Source organism: Pinus tabuliformis, chromosome 3_1 (genome assembly GCF_031772625.1).
Source record: "Pinus tabuliformis cultivar Carrire ecotype Pingquan chromosome 3_1, CPIR1, whole genome shotgun sequence".
Taxonomy (NCBI): Eukaryota; Viridiplantae; Streptophyta; class Pinopsida; order Pinales; family Pinaceae; genus Pinus; species Pinus tabuliformis.
The window spans coordinates 41,585,123-41,601,615 of NC_142301.1; positions in this window are offsets into that span (position 1 = coordinate 41,585,123).

The window sequence follows — 16,493 nt, forward strand, 5'->3', positions numbered from 1 at the left end:
GTGCGTAGAGGCCTAGTAGTCTGCAGCTGAGTGCACAGACCCCTACAACTAAGTGTGTAGGGCAGGTTGAATCTATAACCGATTGAAGCATTAATAAATAGAAGTTTTACATTATTTCTGTGTATCCTTTCCTGTTTTATGCATTGAAGTATATTGGGTATGAGTTGCAAGTTTATTGTTTATTCGCTTTGCGAACTTATATGAATGTGTTGAATAAGTGAATATAAGATAAAGTATCTATTCACGCGAAGATAACTAACTGTTATAAGAACATAAGTAAGGTCTGTGGTGTAACTTGGGGAAATAGTGCAGATCGCTACTTTAGCAGTGCGAAAGCTCCTCAGCCCTTGGTTAGTGATGCATGAAGGCGAGCATAACAAAGTGCAAAGGCCTCACAGGTCAGGAAAGTGCGCGAAGTGACCTGCGCGAAGGTATTCACAGTTGGACTAAATCGACCCCTCAGACATCTCAAGGGTGTGGAAACTTGGTTCCAGCATCCCTCCATACCGCTTCGAGTGAGACCTCAGTCCGCGCTCCACGGGCTGTTGCCGAAAGGGCTAGTAATACATGGATTTGTTTGGCTAAATAACTCCAAACTTGGGTCAGAACCCCTCAAACAAACAAATTGTTTCGTTGCCAGGACCGGAATCTACATAGAGATGTCTGATGATGTATCATTGGAATCCAACTAAGAAAGAAATTGAAGGTTGGTTGGACAGGAGAATTCACGAGTTCGAAGTGTAGGAGAACAGGAATCTGCGACTATCAAAGGAAGAGTGGTTAGACTGCTACCTATACATAGATATCCACGAATTTTTTTCGCGTCTTTACCTACTGAGAAGTACGAGTGGATCACAAAGCTAGCAGATAGCCAAGGAAGGTGGAAGCTCGACAATCCTATTGTGTGGACCCCAGAGTTGGTGCACAGATTGGAAGCATTGGAGGATAAGATCGCGCACGCTATTGATCAGTCGCTTGATCAGATTATAGGAGGATTCATTACTGAGTTCGCGGTAGATACTTCAGTAAGCTATAGTGAGGCAGAGCGATGCTTTCTCAAAGGACTGCGAGGCAAGTACGTAAAGTCTCTGAATACTTGGATTAAAATGTTATTGTGTGAAAATAGGGTTATGTAATTACCTTGATGTCCGGAGCCACGCGAAGTGGAAAAACCTATTGAAACCAAGGAAGTAAGGGAACAGAGAATAACCCTTTGATTTCACCTCCATGAGAGGACGAGGAAGATCTCGTGAAGGCCTCGCCGCGAAGTGTGATAAATTTGATAAGGTAGACCATTCTGCACATACCACCCCCACCCACACCACCACTAGCTTCACCGCTTTCACCTCCATCTTTGCCCATACCACCTCCACCACCACCGTGAGTCAATATGGAAAGCGCGATAAAGTTGCATGTGTTCAAGGGAGTAGGAAATGAAGATCCAGACCAGTTTTGGTTTGTGATAAGAGCCATATGGGAAACAAAGGGAGTTATAGATGATAATATAAAGAAAGTGACGTTGGTCAGTGATCTGCAGGATGACGCGTTGACCTGGTATATTAAGCATTCTAATGACAATTCGAATGTTGGGATTGTGGATATCCAAATTGCGTTGAACTGAGAATTTAACAGGCCAAAGTCAGAGGCACAGTCGATCATTGGATTCAAATAGATCACAATGCTACCAGGCGCCTTGGGAGTTGGATCAGAGACTGAATTGCACAATTTGTGAAGCTAATATGACTTTGATGGATGGACAAAACTGCGAATGATTTGTAGCATCGCTGATGCCGCATTTGAGGAAAATGCTGTCACAACATAACAAACTTTGTGCATATAAAGAAATACACAATTCCATACAAGATCAAACAAGTGGATCACATCTATGAATGTCACAAAGATAAGAATCTTACTGTAGCCAAGTCCTTAATGTGATTACATTGAGAGAGTGTGTGCATGTTTTGGGGGTGAGAAGGAGAGATAAGGGGAGATAGAGATATAGATGGGGGGGCAGGGAAGAAGAGAGAGTCAAAGAAAGGGAGGGAGGAAGCGATATAGATATGGAGATAGAAATGTTAGAGAGAGAGAGAAGAGGAAGAGAGAGAGGGAGGGGAAAGGGAGGGACGGAGAGAGAGATAGATAGATATGGAGAGAGAGTGTGTATGTTTAGGGGTTGAGATAGAGAGATAGAGACAAAGAGACAATGGGAGATAGAGATATAGATGGAGTAGGTAGAGATGTGCTTACACTGAAATCAATGCACACTATTAATCTAATTACTTTGAAATTAATGTACATCATACATCTTATTGCATCAAATCAGAAATCAACATTTACACTAAAATCAATCCATCTAGTGCAAACAATAAAATAGGATTAGAAATCAACATCTATACTGAAACCAATGCATCTAGTGCAAGAAATCAAATAGGATTAGAAATCAATATCTACACTGAAACCAATGCATCTAATGCAAGCAATCAAATATGAGTAGAAATCAACATCTATGCTGAAATCAATGAATCTAGTGTAAGGTATTAAATATGGTTAGAAATCGACATCTACATTGAAATCAATGCATACAGTGCAAGCGATCAAATAGGGTTAGAAATCAATATCTACATTAAAACCAATGCATCCTGTGCAAGCAATCAAATAGGAGTAGAAATCAACATCGACACTGAAATCAATGCATCTAGTGTAAGGTATTGAATAGAATTATAAATCAACGTCTATACTGAAATCAATGCATATAGTGCATGTGATCAAATAGGATTAGAAACCGACAACTACATTGAAATCAATACATCTATTTTAGTGAAAATCTAAAATATTCATGACTTTCTAGATCTAATTTCTATGTCTGTATTTGTTTGTGTGAGACTCTTTCTTCTTCCCTCTCTCTCCACCTTCCATTCTGTGTCTATCTCCCTCGCCCTCTCCTTCTCTCACTTCCCCTCCCTCTCTCCCCCATCTCACACTATCTACCTCTCCCTAACTTTTTCTATCTCTCTTCTTTCCTCTCTCCCCCTGCCATCTATATTTATACCTATCTCCATCTCTCCTTATTTTTCTCTCTATCTCAACCCCCTAAACATATGTCACACACACTCTCTCTCCCCCCCCCCATATCTATCTATCTCTCCCTCTTCCTTTCCATCTCTATCTATTCCCCTTCTCTCTCTCTCTCTCTCTCCCATCTATCCCTCTTCCTCCCTCCCTCTCTTCGCCTCTCTCTTCTACCCGTTCCCCCACCCCATCTATATCTATATCTCTCATTGTCTCTCCTTCTCATTCCCAAAAACTACACACTCTCTCTCCATATTTATCTATCTCCCTCTCCCTCCTTCCTCTCTCTCTCTCTCTCTCTCTCTCTCTAACTCTCCATCTCTCCCTTGCCACTCCCTCTCCACCTTTCTCTCTCTATGTCTTTCTTCCCCTTCCAACTCCATCTCTCTCCCCCCCCCTCTCGCTCCATTCTCTCAAGTCCTGTCTCTTTTTCCTTCCTCTCTCTCCGCTTCTCTCCCACCTCCCTCTATCTCTCCCCCCATCATACACACACTCTCTCTCCACCCTGGTTGGATATGATTTCTCCTTGTCATACTATATCCATTGGAGTACCATACTAGTCATCAATTATAAAATTTGAAGGACTACTCTTAATTTTAAGTTGAAGGGTATATAATTTTATAACCCTCACGTCATAAAAAGTTGCAAAACTACTTATACTTCAATTAACAACATTAAACTAGGTATAAATTTCATAAAATATTTAATCTAAAAAAATATTTCCCCTCCCATTTTTTACCACATTAAAAATTAATCAATTATGAAATAAATACACCTTAATTTCAAAGAAACTAATAACAAAAATCCTTTGCAATTTCAAATGTGACCTTATGATGGGTATATGGGCATTATAAGTAAACAAATTTCAGAAAAAAATGAGTGACCATTGTTGCTTTAGCAAAATTTCAAATTGTTAAAAATGACAATATAAAGCATGATACACAATGTTAGAATCATTTTTTTTTTGTATACACCCATATAAGAGAATTTTGTATGTGTAAACATGTGATACTTTAGAACAACATCTTGAATCCATGTCTTGAGTGTCTCACAATCATGTTTAACCATGAGAGTTAATTCCTTCAAATTCCCAAGTAGATTTGGTATGCTCATTTTATATCCATTAGAAATAAGAAACTGTAGTAAACCTTGAGGCCTTTGTTGAAGGGTAGTAATTCTATGAAAACATTGTCAAAGCAGTTAAGTGAGTCTAATTTCTTTATAGGCCTCTAGGAACATGTAAATTAACATGATTGCATTCATTGCTTATTACTTAGGCTAAAATGTCATGCTTTGGAACTTCTAAGATCCATACAAGCATAGAGCTAGAGGACATTATCCATCAAGATCAATAGGGATGCCATTATTATTAAAGATACTAATTGATTAATATATCTATTAAACCATACAAAAATGAATGCCAAAGTAGAAGTTAGAGTATGATTCCTAATATGTATATTTGCTCATAACAAAAATTATGTTACATATTTCTCCATAGCTTGCTTAATAATCCCACCCAAAGATAAAATATGCCGCTACATTAATTAATTTTGCAAATGATATATACCATAAGGCTTGAGGCACAAGGAAAGAGAGCTATTGGACATTCTCAAAATATTTGATGGGTAAAGCATTGTCAAAATTGATATCAGTGGCTACAAAACAAAATACGCAAAGATTATAGAAATTGAATGAATAGAATCATGTTTTGTGATGTTGAAAAGGTTAATTTTGTGTAGGTTCATATTCAAACTTAATCAAGAACATGAAAATCGGAAATTTTCATGTTACATATTTATTCAGATCTTGCTTAATAATCCCACCCAAAGATAAAATATGCTGCTACATTCATTAATTTTGCAAATGATATATACCATAAGGCTTGAGGCACAAGGAAAGAGAGCTATTGGACATTCTCAAAATATTTGATGGGTAAAGCATTGTCAAAATTGATATCATTTGTTACAAAGCAAGAATAGATTGAAAGAGTGTGATAGATAAAGATACCTAAAATCAAGAAAATGAAAATACACAAAGATTATAGAAATTGAATGAATAGAATCATGTTTTGGGATGTTGAAAAGGTTAATTTTGTGTATGTTCATATTTAAACTTAATCAAGAACATACAAATTGGAAATGTTCATGTTACATATTTCTCCATAGCTTGCTTAATAATCCCACCCAAAGATAAAATATGCCGCTACATTCATTAATTTTGCAAATGATATATACCATAAGGCTTGAGGCACAATGAAAGAGAGTTATTGGACATTCTCAAAATATTTAATGGGTAAATCATTGTCAAAATTGATATCAGTCGCTATAAAACAAGAATAGATTGAAAGAGTGTGATAGATAAAGATACCTAAAATCAAGAAAATGAGAATACACAAAGATTATAGAAATTGAATGAATAGAATCATGTTTTGTGATGTTGAAAAGGTTAATTTTGTGTAGGTTCATATTCAAACTTAATCAAGAACATACAAATTGGAAAATTTCAGCAAGCTTAACAAAGTATTTTTATATCAAACAAATCATTGACACACTTACTTTTGAAATGAAGAACCATACATTATCTTTACAATTAGATTACAAATGTGTAAAAGATAGATGGACTGGCTTAAGAGGTTATAAAGAAAGAGGGACAACATCATTTAACCACATCATTGATCACAAAGTGACACATAGCATGACTAATGAGAAAAAATAATTGTCTATTATTTATTCTTCAAAACTATCATAAAACCACATATTTACCACTAATCCAACTAATGTGTTTCTTATCCAATTATAATTTACTTATGGATTATGAGTAATTATTTGGATATTTTCCAAACAAAAAAAGAACTAACAAATAATATGATATTATAGAAATGATGGAGTACAAAGATTTAGAAAGATAAAATTTCTAATAAATAAAAGTTAAGAAAAATTAAAATTCTTTTAGACCAAAGCCCTTGGCAGAGGCCTTGGAGATCGCGATGAGGCTGCATGAGACTTCGATACAGGATCCTAACTTGGGAGTTCAGAAGATCCACGTGCAGTTGAAAAACTTATGCTTTGAGATGCAGAGTCTGAAAAAGGACAGGACAACCCGACTAGAAATGCGCGAAGAGGTATGGTGCATTAAATGTAAGGGTCAGGGTCATGACAAGGACCACTGTGTTGGAGGGAATTTCTCCCCTAGGGCTTTTTGGGTTGAAACCCTAGCAGACTGAAAGTTGTCTATTCAAAGAAACATGCATTCATATAGCCATTATGCTATTATAAGCAAATTCTATGATAAGGGTACGTACCTTTGGTCCTACGTTTGAGAAGGCCCTTAGGGTCCAAACCCTTCTTGGAGTTCCCTTCTTCTCTTTTGTCCTACAAAACAACCAATTCAAAGAACACAACGGTATATGGACAAAAACTTATAAAGAAACCATCTTCATGTTGTAAAGCAAGGTAGTTAGTTATGAAATCCAAACAACCATTTACATATGAATTCTAAACATGAATATCATTAACATAAAGAAGATTCATTTCAGGAACCAAGACATGTGTTTCTTTTATTATAGACAAATAAAGTACATAAAAAGGAATATTTTCACCTGAGTCACCTTCAACATGCTCCAAGCAAAGCTTCCTTCCGGATCCGTTCCAGCCACAAGCCTCTAACAAAATCCTTCCATGAATCTGCATGATGTCATAAATGGTGGATGAACATCAACACACAAGGAAACAAAGGTTTCCTGTACAAAATGGGGAAAGTGCAGAAGGCACAAGGGACTTCAGACCTAGTCAAGGGAAAAATCTCAGCATAATAACCTTTCTCTCTCTTCTCTCCCCCTTTGGCCTTCCCTTTGAGTTCTTTTTATACCTCTCCCAAAGTAGTTTTTTAGTTGGGAGTTGGTTGGGAACAATTGGGCCACGGGCACTAACAGGTGATCAACAGGTAAAACCCGCGATCTCTGCCCGAAAAATGAGGAATTTTATATTTTTTTAAGTGTTTTAATACATATACGCGGGTTGGGTATACACAGACCCGCGTATACATGCGTTTAACTCAGGGCAATGTCGCGTATAAGGGATAAAACACTATTTTTTAAATTTTAGGACTAGGTCTGGAAGGAGGGGTTTCCCTAGGCCATGAGTACAGCATCACAAACCATAGGAGTGAGATTTGGAGCTACAACAGATGCCCCCTAATATATGAGGTCAGAAGGGGTACATGATGGCTGAAATATATTATACAAGTACATGGAAAGGAAGTCTGTCAAAAACCAAGGAGGACTTCACCAGAATTCAACCTGCTAAGCCACCAAAGGAGATCAGAAAGAAACACTATCTGAGGCGGGCATACCCATGCTCAGAAAAAGTAAAGCATGTCCGCATATCAAGGACAAGCGGATCCACTAAGTATACAAGTATAAATGACTGAAAGATACATAATGGATCATCTGATCATAATGAGCAAGTACATGTTTGAATATCACATATAAGACTGTCAATGATGCTGACAGATGCAACGGATCACTGATATCAAAGACTGATCCCAAAAGGTACCAACTGAACATGATGGAATAGGATGGTACTACACTGCAAAACTCAGGTGCCAGGATATAGAATGTCGCCATGACTGACTGCAACATATAAAGTGAAGTGGTATCAACTAGAAGCAACAGGAGCAACAAGAGCAACTGTCAAGTGAACCAATGAATGCTGATACAACATGAGGTCTTCACCGACCGCCATGGTACATTTCTACTCCATGGGAATAAATGATCTGAATTCAACCATGTGAGAAATCGTTTGATTACCGGTCATTGATGTATACCGTTAACAAACGCGAGACTACTCACCGATAATGATAATGAGCGTCAAGGTACCCAGTACAATCTAACAAGTGTAAATAGATGAGCTGGAGTCGAACACCTGTAAGAATCTATCGATCATGAGATAATGATGGTTTCCCACTGTCGATAGTGAAGGATCTGCCACTAATGACTGCAAACCCCAAGGTACTGCCAAATGGACTCTAGATCTTTGCCCCAGAGCAATGAGTCGGAGTCGATAGGGAAAGATCCGCTAGAAGGAAGGCATTAAGGCATCCTTCATCAACCTAGTGCGAGTGTAACCCGTAGGCCAATAATGTGGAAGGAATCAGACGAAAAAGATGTAGTAACCCAACCGAAGTACGTTTCCGGCGTACACAAGATGTGGCTAGAGCACGACAGAAATCCTCTGAACCAACCAATAATGAAAGTTGACACAGAGGCGAGGTATCCACCAATAGGGTCAAATGGAAACCAAGGTACTGCACGAATCCCAATGTGTGATAATGTAAGCTGATGTCGAACACAAGGGAAACCACTCAGTCAAAGAACCATGATACTGATCGATGCTGAGCACAAGGTGACCTATCAATAATGAAAATAGGGTCAGGGTGCAGCTCTAGGCCTGTCCTTAGAGCAAGGTGTCATCATCGATAAGGACAAGACCCGCCAGCAAGAAGTCAATGGGGACCTTCTCAAACCAACACGAGTAAAGGACCAATATAGCTGATGTGATGATAGACATGACACTGACAACCAGGGATGGCCGACTGAAAAATGAGTCAAGAGACACTGTAGAAAGGTCGACTCAGGCTAACTTCCCTTGAAAAAAAGCACGACTCAATGTGACTATGTGGCAGCATATGATGACTTTGTATAAGTTCGTCATGCAGGAGGCACGAACCAACCCTCCATATGATTGGAAGAGACAACAAATCGGGGGAGAACTGACTCAATAACAAGGTTATGGCGTACCTAAGTCAAACTAAATCCCGCCCAAACGGAGGAGACTTTGTTTTGAGTGCTTTGTTCAAGGGCGACACGACTGACTCTAGCTGCCAACAATAAATGGAAATATTGTCCCGTTCCCGCTCTTTTTTGGAATATTTAATTTTTTTGTCTTTTTCTGTTAAGCTGGAAAAAGAATAAAAGAATGCTATGGTACAATGGAAAGAATGAGTGTCGGTGAAATAGATGATCTAGTTCCTGGGAATGGAACGTTCCTATGCTCAATGCAGGGAGGTGAAAACTGGTCAGTGACACTCAAAGGTGTGTTCCTTCGACGGGTCAAGGTGTGTCAAGCTGTAGAAGTCAAAGGTATGCAAGGTTGATTTTGCAGTCGTCATGGTCAAAATTTGGCTTAAACACGAGTCCAAGTGAAGCCAGCTCTAGGCCAAAAGGTGCAAGTGGTCAAAATGCAAATGCAGTAGTACAACTCAACACAAAGGAGCCTCTAGGGTATAAGGCCAGAACGAAGCGGAGAAGCTAAGAGGAATGAGTCTTCAACGCATAAGTCATGGCGAGACTACAAAGGACTCCCGAGCCTACTCTATGGAGCAGCATGGGCAAAAAATGTCAGTGAGGTGCTAACTACGATGCCCATGTAAAGGATGGCTCTACCATCCTATCATGATTTAAAGAATCGGCGAGTGAAAATGGATTACGAACCATAACATGATGGGATCGACCCTATGGCAGATGTATCGGAAAATGGAGGCTAGTATGCATAATGCAATGGAAAAAAAAATGGTGTCTCTAACCTATATGCCAATGAGAAAACAATACCTGCCATGACGGGTCAGCAATCATGGAACTGTCTCGAAACTGAAAAACGTCCAAAATGTCCTGAAAAACAAACCATTCTCAACATTCTAAGCTCCCAAGTTAAAAGTCACATGAGGCCAAACAAAATAAAATTTTGAAAAAATTTTACATTTTCAAAACTTATAAAAAAGAATTTTGGACTCACCATTTTTACCATTTGAGTTTGAGAGCAAAGGTTTTGGAGCAAAAGGAACAAACTTCCCACAGCCAGATTCAACCGTTCAAATTCGTCAAAATCCTCCAGGTAACTCTTATACTTAGCTTGCAATTGATTGTGACAGGTTTTAAGATTTTTGATTGATGTTTCATCGTTGAACTTTTGTCAAAAATTTCCTCACGACGTATACGCGGGTTGGTAATATTGAACTCGCGTACACGCGGGCCCTATACGCGACTGTGTGCACAGGGACCCGTGTATACGCCGCGAACCATTTTTAAACAAAAAATAACAGTATTAAACCGATTTTTCCTCAGGATGCTTGTCACGTGGCGCAAAAGAGAGCATGCAGCAGTTGACAATGAAGTTATGAACAGTCCAGAAGCTTTAGATGCACTACGGGGATGCGGTTTGCTTAAATTTTTCAAATTGCCAAATATGAAAGCGAACACGCATCTGCTTGAGATGCTCATCGATTATTGGGATGTCAAGGAGGAAGCCTTTATGATTGATCAAATGCCGCCCAGGGTAGAAGTGGAGGATATCTATTTTATCACGGGCCTATCCTGAAGGGGAGAGGTAGTACATTCCCGGGGCAGGACACGGAGTAGCCTCACGATAGAGGACTATGTACAGATCTACTGCCCGGGACATCCCAAGAAGGTTGGGAGCCAGATTTCCATCACAAGTGTGGCGAGTTTATCACTTAGGATTTCGTGTTCACCATGGCTCGAGTGAACGGATCATCCTCGCTGCATCAGGCGTCACGGCTAAACATGAGCGTGGCAGTTGACTGTCTCACTACTGTGTTCGACTAGTGTACTCCTCTTTTGGCCACCATGAAGAGCTAGCTCACTTCTATCCGGAGGGGACAGACCAAGAACTTCGGATATGGGACTATCTTGTGTACTTTCTTTTTCGAGAAGGTTCCCGCACTCCGTCCCAGGGTAGCAGTTTCCATCAGCACCCCACGCGATCCACGCATGGGCCGGTGGGCTGATCTGATGAAACGTCTAGGGGGTGGAGAGGTCCCAAGGATTGCCTTCGACGATGACTTCTTCACCTGGTGGGATCAACAGATCATCGTCGTGGATGACTACCCCTATGCTGGACTGGATTTCTGAGGAGATCCTGATCTAGCGTTACCACCGAATGCAGCATGGGGCGAGATTGGTAAGATTTTTGATTTTATGATTTTTTTTGGATTTTTCAAATATAATGATGAATTTTGAAAAATATTTTTTTATGAGATTCAAATGACTGATATGATGATCATGTTCTAGACGTTGGGCCAGTACAACCAGATGGGTTCCCGCGGCATGGACGGCGCGGCCGAGGAGCCGAAGAGGCGGCTGCTAATACAGAATGGACTCTAAACAACGTCCAGTGACACTTGGCGAGACTGAGCTGCCGAGTACCGATGACCATCATAGAGGACCTTCCTGAGGATATGCAGCGTCATGTGCTAGGCATGCCACGTGACTGGGTTCACACTTTTCGGCGTGTGGCCACTGCGATAGTTGCATACTTAGACACTTATCCTGAGCCGAGGCATTAAATATGCCGGACATGATTATGGGCATTTGAGTCCCAATTTTGTATATTTTTGGACACACATATGTACACTCGAGACGATTTATGATATATATATATATATACAGTTTGACTTTTTATGCTTGATTTTATTATGATGAATGATTGATGTGCCAGTCTAATGCCTGATTAGCGATAGAATCAGCTAACCAATTATGAGATCTTGGAATGTGCAAATAATTAATATAAATAAATGATCTTTGCAACAACCTCACCCTTAAATACTGGCGATATAAAGATGGATCTCGTACCCGATAAATGTAATTTAATTGAGACACTATCAATTGAGAATCAAGATACACTACCAACGAGTCAATCCCATGAGAGATTGCCTCGGATAATAAATTAATAACAACAGTATATTTGGCCATATTGTTTGAAGCAGGACCGATACACATGCCTCTTGATGCCATCAATTGACCAGTTGGATAATAGAGTACCCAAGCTGCGGAAGCGAGATTCCGAGTGTGACGACTAGCACCATCGGCAAACCCAAAATAGACCAAATCATCCATCAACACCTGCCACAGCAGACCAAAAAGTGCTGATATTAGAAAACTCTCGATGATATAAGTACAAATATACATAAAGTACAAAGAAGCCATTGCCTGGCCAAAACTAAGCAAAGTAGTTCTTTAGGTAGAGCCCATTTCGGGGCTCCGCCAGCTTGTTTCCCTCGAAATCAATTAACTCATACGATCCTTTTTCTAAAACTCGTTTAATAATGAAAGGACCATAGCACATAGGCTTAAATTTGCATGCCCCCAAGGTGTCTTTATCTTGGTCATAGACCAAGACAAGGTCACCTTCAGAAAAGACTTGAGGACGAACAGACTTATCATACTGCGTTTTAACCCTTTTCTTATGAGCCTCATTCATCGTGGCGGCATCTCGATGCTGCTCATTGTTAGGCCCCTATACTACTAGTGTAACCCCTTATTGTTATTAGTATAACCCACTTATTATATTGATGTACCCATGTAGTGCCCATATTGTTACTATTGTGCCCCATAGAAGCCCACTATTGTTATTATTGTGCCCTTACATTATTATAGTTATGTCGGCTCTGATTATGTTATAACCCCTTAGACTCCTATATATAGAAAGGAGGTATTTTCATTTTTATCATCCAAGAATTGTTCATTTATGTAATGTAAAGGAGGTTTCCCCCTCGAAGAGGCTGAATTCTAAGGCGTTGATCTATCTTTTCTATCTTTTCTTGAGCTGGTTTCATAACATTTGGTATCAGAGCTTTGGATTCTAGGGTTTCGCTGCTCCAAACAGGTCATCGTGGCATTTTCGCTATAAATTTTTTTCTGTGACGTTTCAGAAGTCTCAAAAAAACCCATTTGAGAAGAAATCGCGCTGAACCTTGGGTCCGAATGTTAGAGCTTTTCGCGCGATATTTTCGGAGATATGATCTGCGGAAGTTGGTATTTTTGCAGACTCCTGAATTACACTCAAAACAGGTGACCTTGGGAAAATCTTCATAACTTTCTTTCTGAGCATCGGATTGAAATTTTGTAAGAAGGTACAGAAAGAGGACGGACTATAGTTTTCTTTTATATATTTTTCAGAATCAAAGGTTGAAACAGTGACACGTGGCACTTCATACAAGTTTGCTCTACTGAACTAGCCTATAATCAGGTCACTGTGGGAGATTATGCATAACTCTTTCTTGGAGAATCTAATTTGGATCAGACTAGTGGCATTGGAAAGAGGACATAGAAGGCTACTACAGGCTACAATTTCAGAACTTAAAGATCGAAAAGTATAGAGTTACAGTCATTTCAAGGTCGAGCTCCTAAAATCAAGAAAAAGCAAGATGAGGAAGTTTGATGGCAAGGATCCGGTAAATTGGATACTTCAGATGGAGCAATATTTTGATCTACATGGTGTACAACTGTTACAAAAGGTAGGTATTGCATCTTCATATTTAGAACCGGATCAATTTTTATGGTATGAAGGGCTTTGTTCTCGTAAAAAACTTGTTATGTGGTCAATTTTCACGGAGGAAATGATAGCACATTATGAGGATACAAAGAGCAACACCTTCTTTAGAGCAACACCACAACAATTGGAGAGAGTAAAAGGGATTTGTGACATAATGGAAAGCAAAATTATGGAAACCAGGAAGCATACCCCTCACAACTATAAAGATGGAAGTGTTGTTTCTCCCAGCCTTCCACAACCTACAAGGGTTACACCACAACAATTGGAAGAAAAAAGAGAAAAAGGGCTTTGTTACAATTGTGATAGCAAATGCACTAAAGGTCATAGGTGTGCTGAGAAGAAATTATTTTACATAGAATATGAAGAGGAGGAATAAAAGGATCAAGAAACATCAAAAGAAGAGGATATACGCCAGGACACCACCCCAGAGAAAGAAGAAATGAATCAGACTATATCTTGTAAAGCATTGGCAAGAATTACCACTCCTGAAACTATCAAGATAGAAGGACACATCAAGAAGAAAAATGTTCAAGAAGTGAAAGATCACATCGAGCATCAAGAAATGAATCCGACCATATCTTGTAAAGGACTGGAAGAAATTACCACTCCTCAAAAGATAGAAGGACATATCAAGAAGAAAAAGGTTCAAGCAGAGAAAGATCACATCGAGCATCAACAGCAAGTTCCCCAACTTTTAAAGGATAACGCCACTTCGGTGCAAAATCAAATGAAACAACAGGTAGATCAACATCGTAGTGAAAAATGTTTTGATGTAGGTGATTGGGTATTTTTACTGCTACATCTCAAGCTAGCTATTTATGAGAAGGAAATGTTGGCAATACTACATGCACTTAAAAAATGGCGACCTTACCGAATGGGAAGACTCTTTAAGGATGAGGATGTGGAAGAATTGTTTTGTGCTATTTATATTATCCAACTAGATTGGATAAACGAAGCAAGGGATGAATGGAAGAAGGACGAAGAAGTATGGCCACTTATTCAAAAGTTGCAAAAGATCCAAATTCAAGCAATATTGTCAGAAATTGAAGAGGAAGGAAAAATCATATTGGAACCTGGAGCAGTCACAGAAACAAGAACTCGACAGCTAAGAAATCGATCAATTTCAGAGTATCTCATCAAGTGGAAGAACTTATCCGCTGAATATTCCACATGCGAGGACAAGAATTTTATATAGAAGCATCAAGAACTACTCAAGCGTTGAGGACAACGCTTTTTGAAGGAGAGTGGCATGTTAGGCCCCTATACTACTAGTGTAACCCCTTATTGTTATTAGTATAACCCACTTATTATATTGATGTACCCATGTAGTGCCCATATTGTTACTATTGTGCCCCATAGAAGCCCACTATTTTTATTATTGTGCCCTTACATTATTATAGTTATGTCGGCTCTGATTATGTTATAACCCCTTAGACTCCTATATATAGAAAGGAGGTATTTTCATTTTTATCATCCAAGAATTGTTCATTTATGTAATGTAAAGGAGGTTTCCCCCTCGAAGAGGCTGAATTCTAAGGCGTTGATCTATCTTTTCTATCTTTTCTTGAGTTGGTTTCATAACACTCATCGAGATGTTCCAAGTGAACTAGGCGCTCTTCGAGACTCGAAGTCTCAGGGAGGAGCTCAACACCTAACTTAAGAGATGGAATTTCACATTCAACCGGAAAGATAGATTCCATCCCATAAACCAACTGAAAAGGTGTAAAACCAGTAGCCGTTTTGACGGAGGTTCGGTATGCCCAAAGATCCGAATACAACATAATGTGCCAATTTGACCGATTTTTATCGATTGTCCGTTGGAGTATCGTCTTAAGAGTTTTATTGATTGCCTCGACCTATCCATTGGCCTAAGGATAATAAGGAGACAAATGCTCTTGGCAGAAACCCAATTTAAGAGCCAATTCGAACATCAGTTGATTCTGGAAATGACTGCCATGGTCAGTGACAATCTATCTTGGGATACCGAATCTTGAGATAACCTGATTGAAAAGAAACAATGCTGCCATGTCTACTGCCACGATAATGTACCTGTGATTCACCGCTGAAGGCGGATTACAAGTTGTAAAATCAATACCCCACTTAGTAAAGGGACCGACGGTGACAACTGGAAAAAGAGGAGCTGGATGCACGCACATCTTGCGAGTAAAAATTTGACATGGGTGACAGCGTTTAACCGCTTCCACACAGTCTTTAAAGAGTGAAGGCCAGAAATAGTCAGCATGCAAGATGCGCTGGGCTGTAGCAAGCCCTGATAGATGACCACCAGAAGCTCCACTGTGGTAGTCATTTAGCACTGACTCTGCCTCCTCTAAGGTTAAACAACGTCGAAGGATTGAATAAACCCCTTGATGGTATAATGTGTCACCAATGATAACATAGTTTTTAGCCAGGTGACGTAATTTTCGATATTCATCCTTGGAGAAAGTAGAGGGAAAATTCGAAGTCTGGAGATAGACAATTATATCTCCATACCAAGGGTCGAGTGAAGAGATGAGGAATAAATGTTCTTCGGGAAAACTTTCCTCATAAACAGTATCCTCTCCACAAGGTAGCTCAGAAATTAGCTCCGCGAAAACCATGGATTTCTTATACTTGGCAGACAAGAACTCGAGATCGAATTCTTGAAAAATGACTATCCATCTATTATATTTGCCCCCAATCACTCGCCTACTAAGGACAAATTGAAATGGATTGACTGCCGCTAAGACAAAAGTTTTGTGTAGCAAAATATAATGACGGAGCCGCTGGACGGCATGGACAGCTGCCAAGGCCAACTTCTCAACCAGAGAATAGCGAAGTTCAGGACCTATTAAGCCTCTGCTCAAATAATAAATCACATGCTCGGTGAGAGCATCTTCCTCCTGAACGAGAACCATACCAATGGTTGATTCTGCTGCCACGAGATATAAAAGGAAGTCTCTACCATAATCCGGTGGACTCAAAAGCGGGGCAGAGACTAATGCCTTTTTCAAAGCATAAAATGACCGCTGCGCAAAGTCGTCCAACACAAATGGAACTCCTTTCTGTAGCAAACACATGAACCCTTTAGTGATC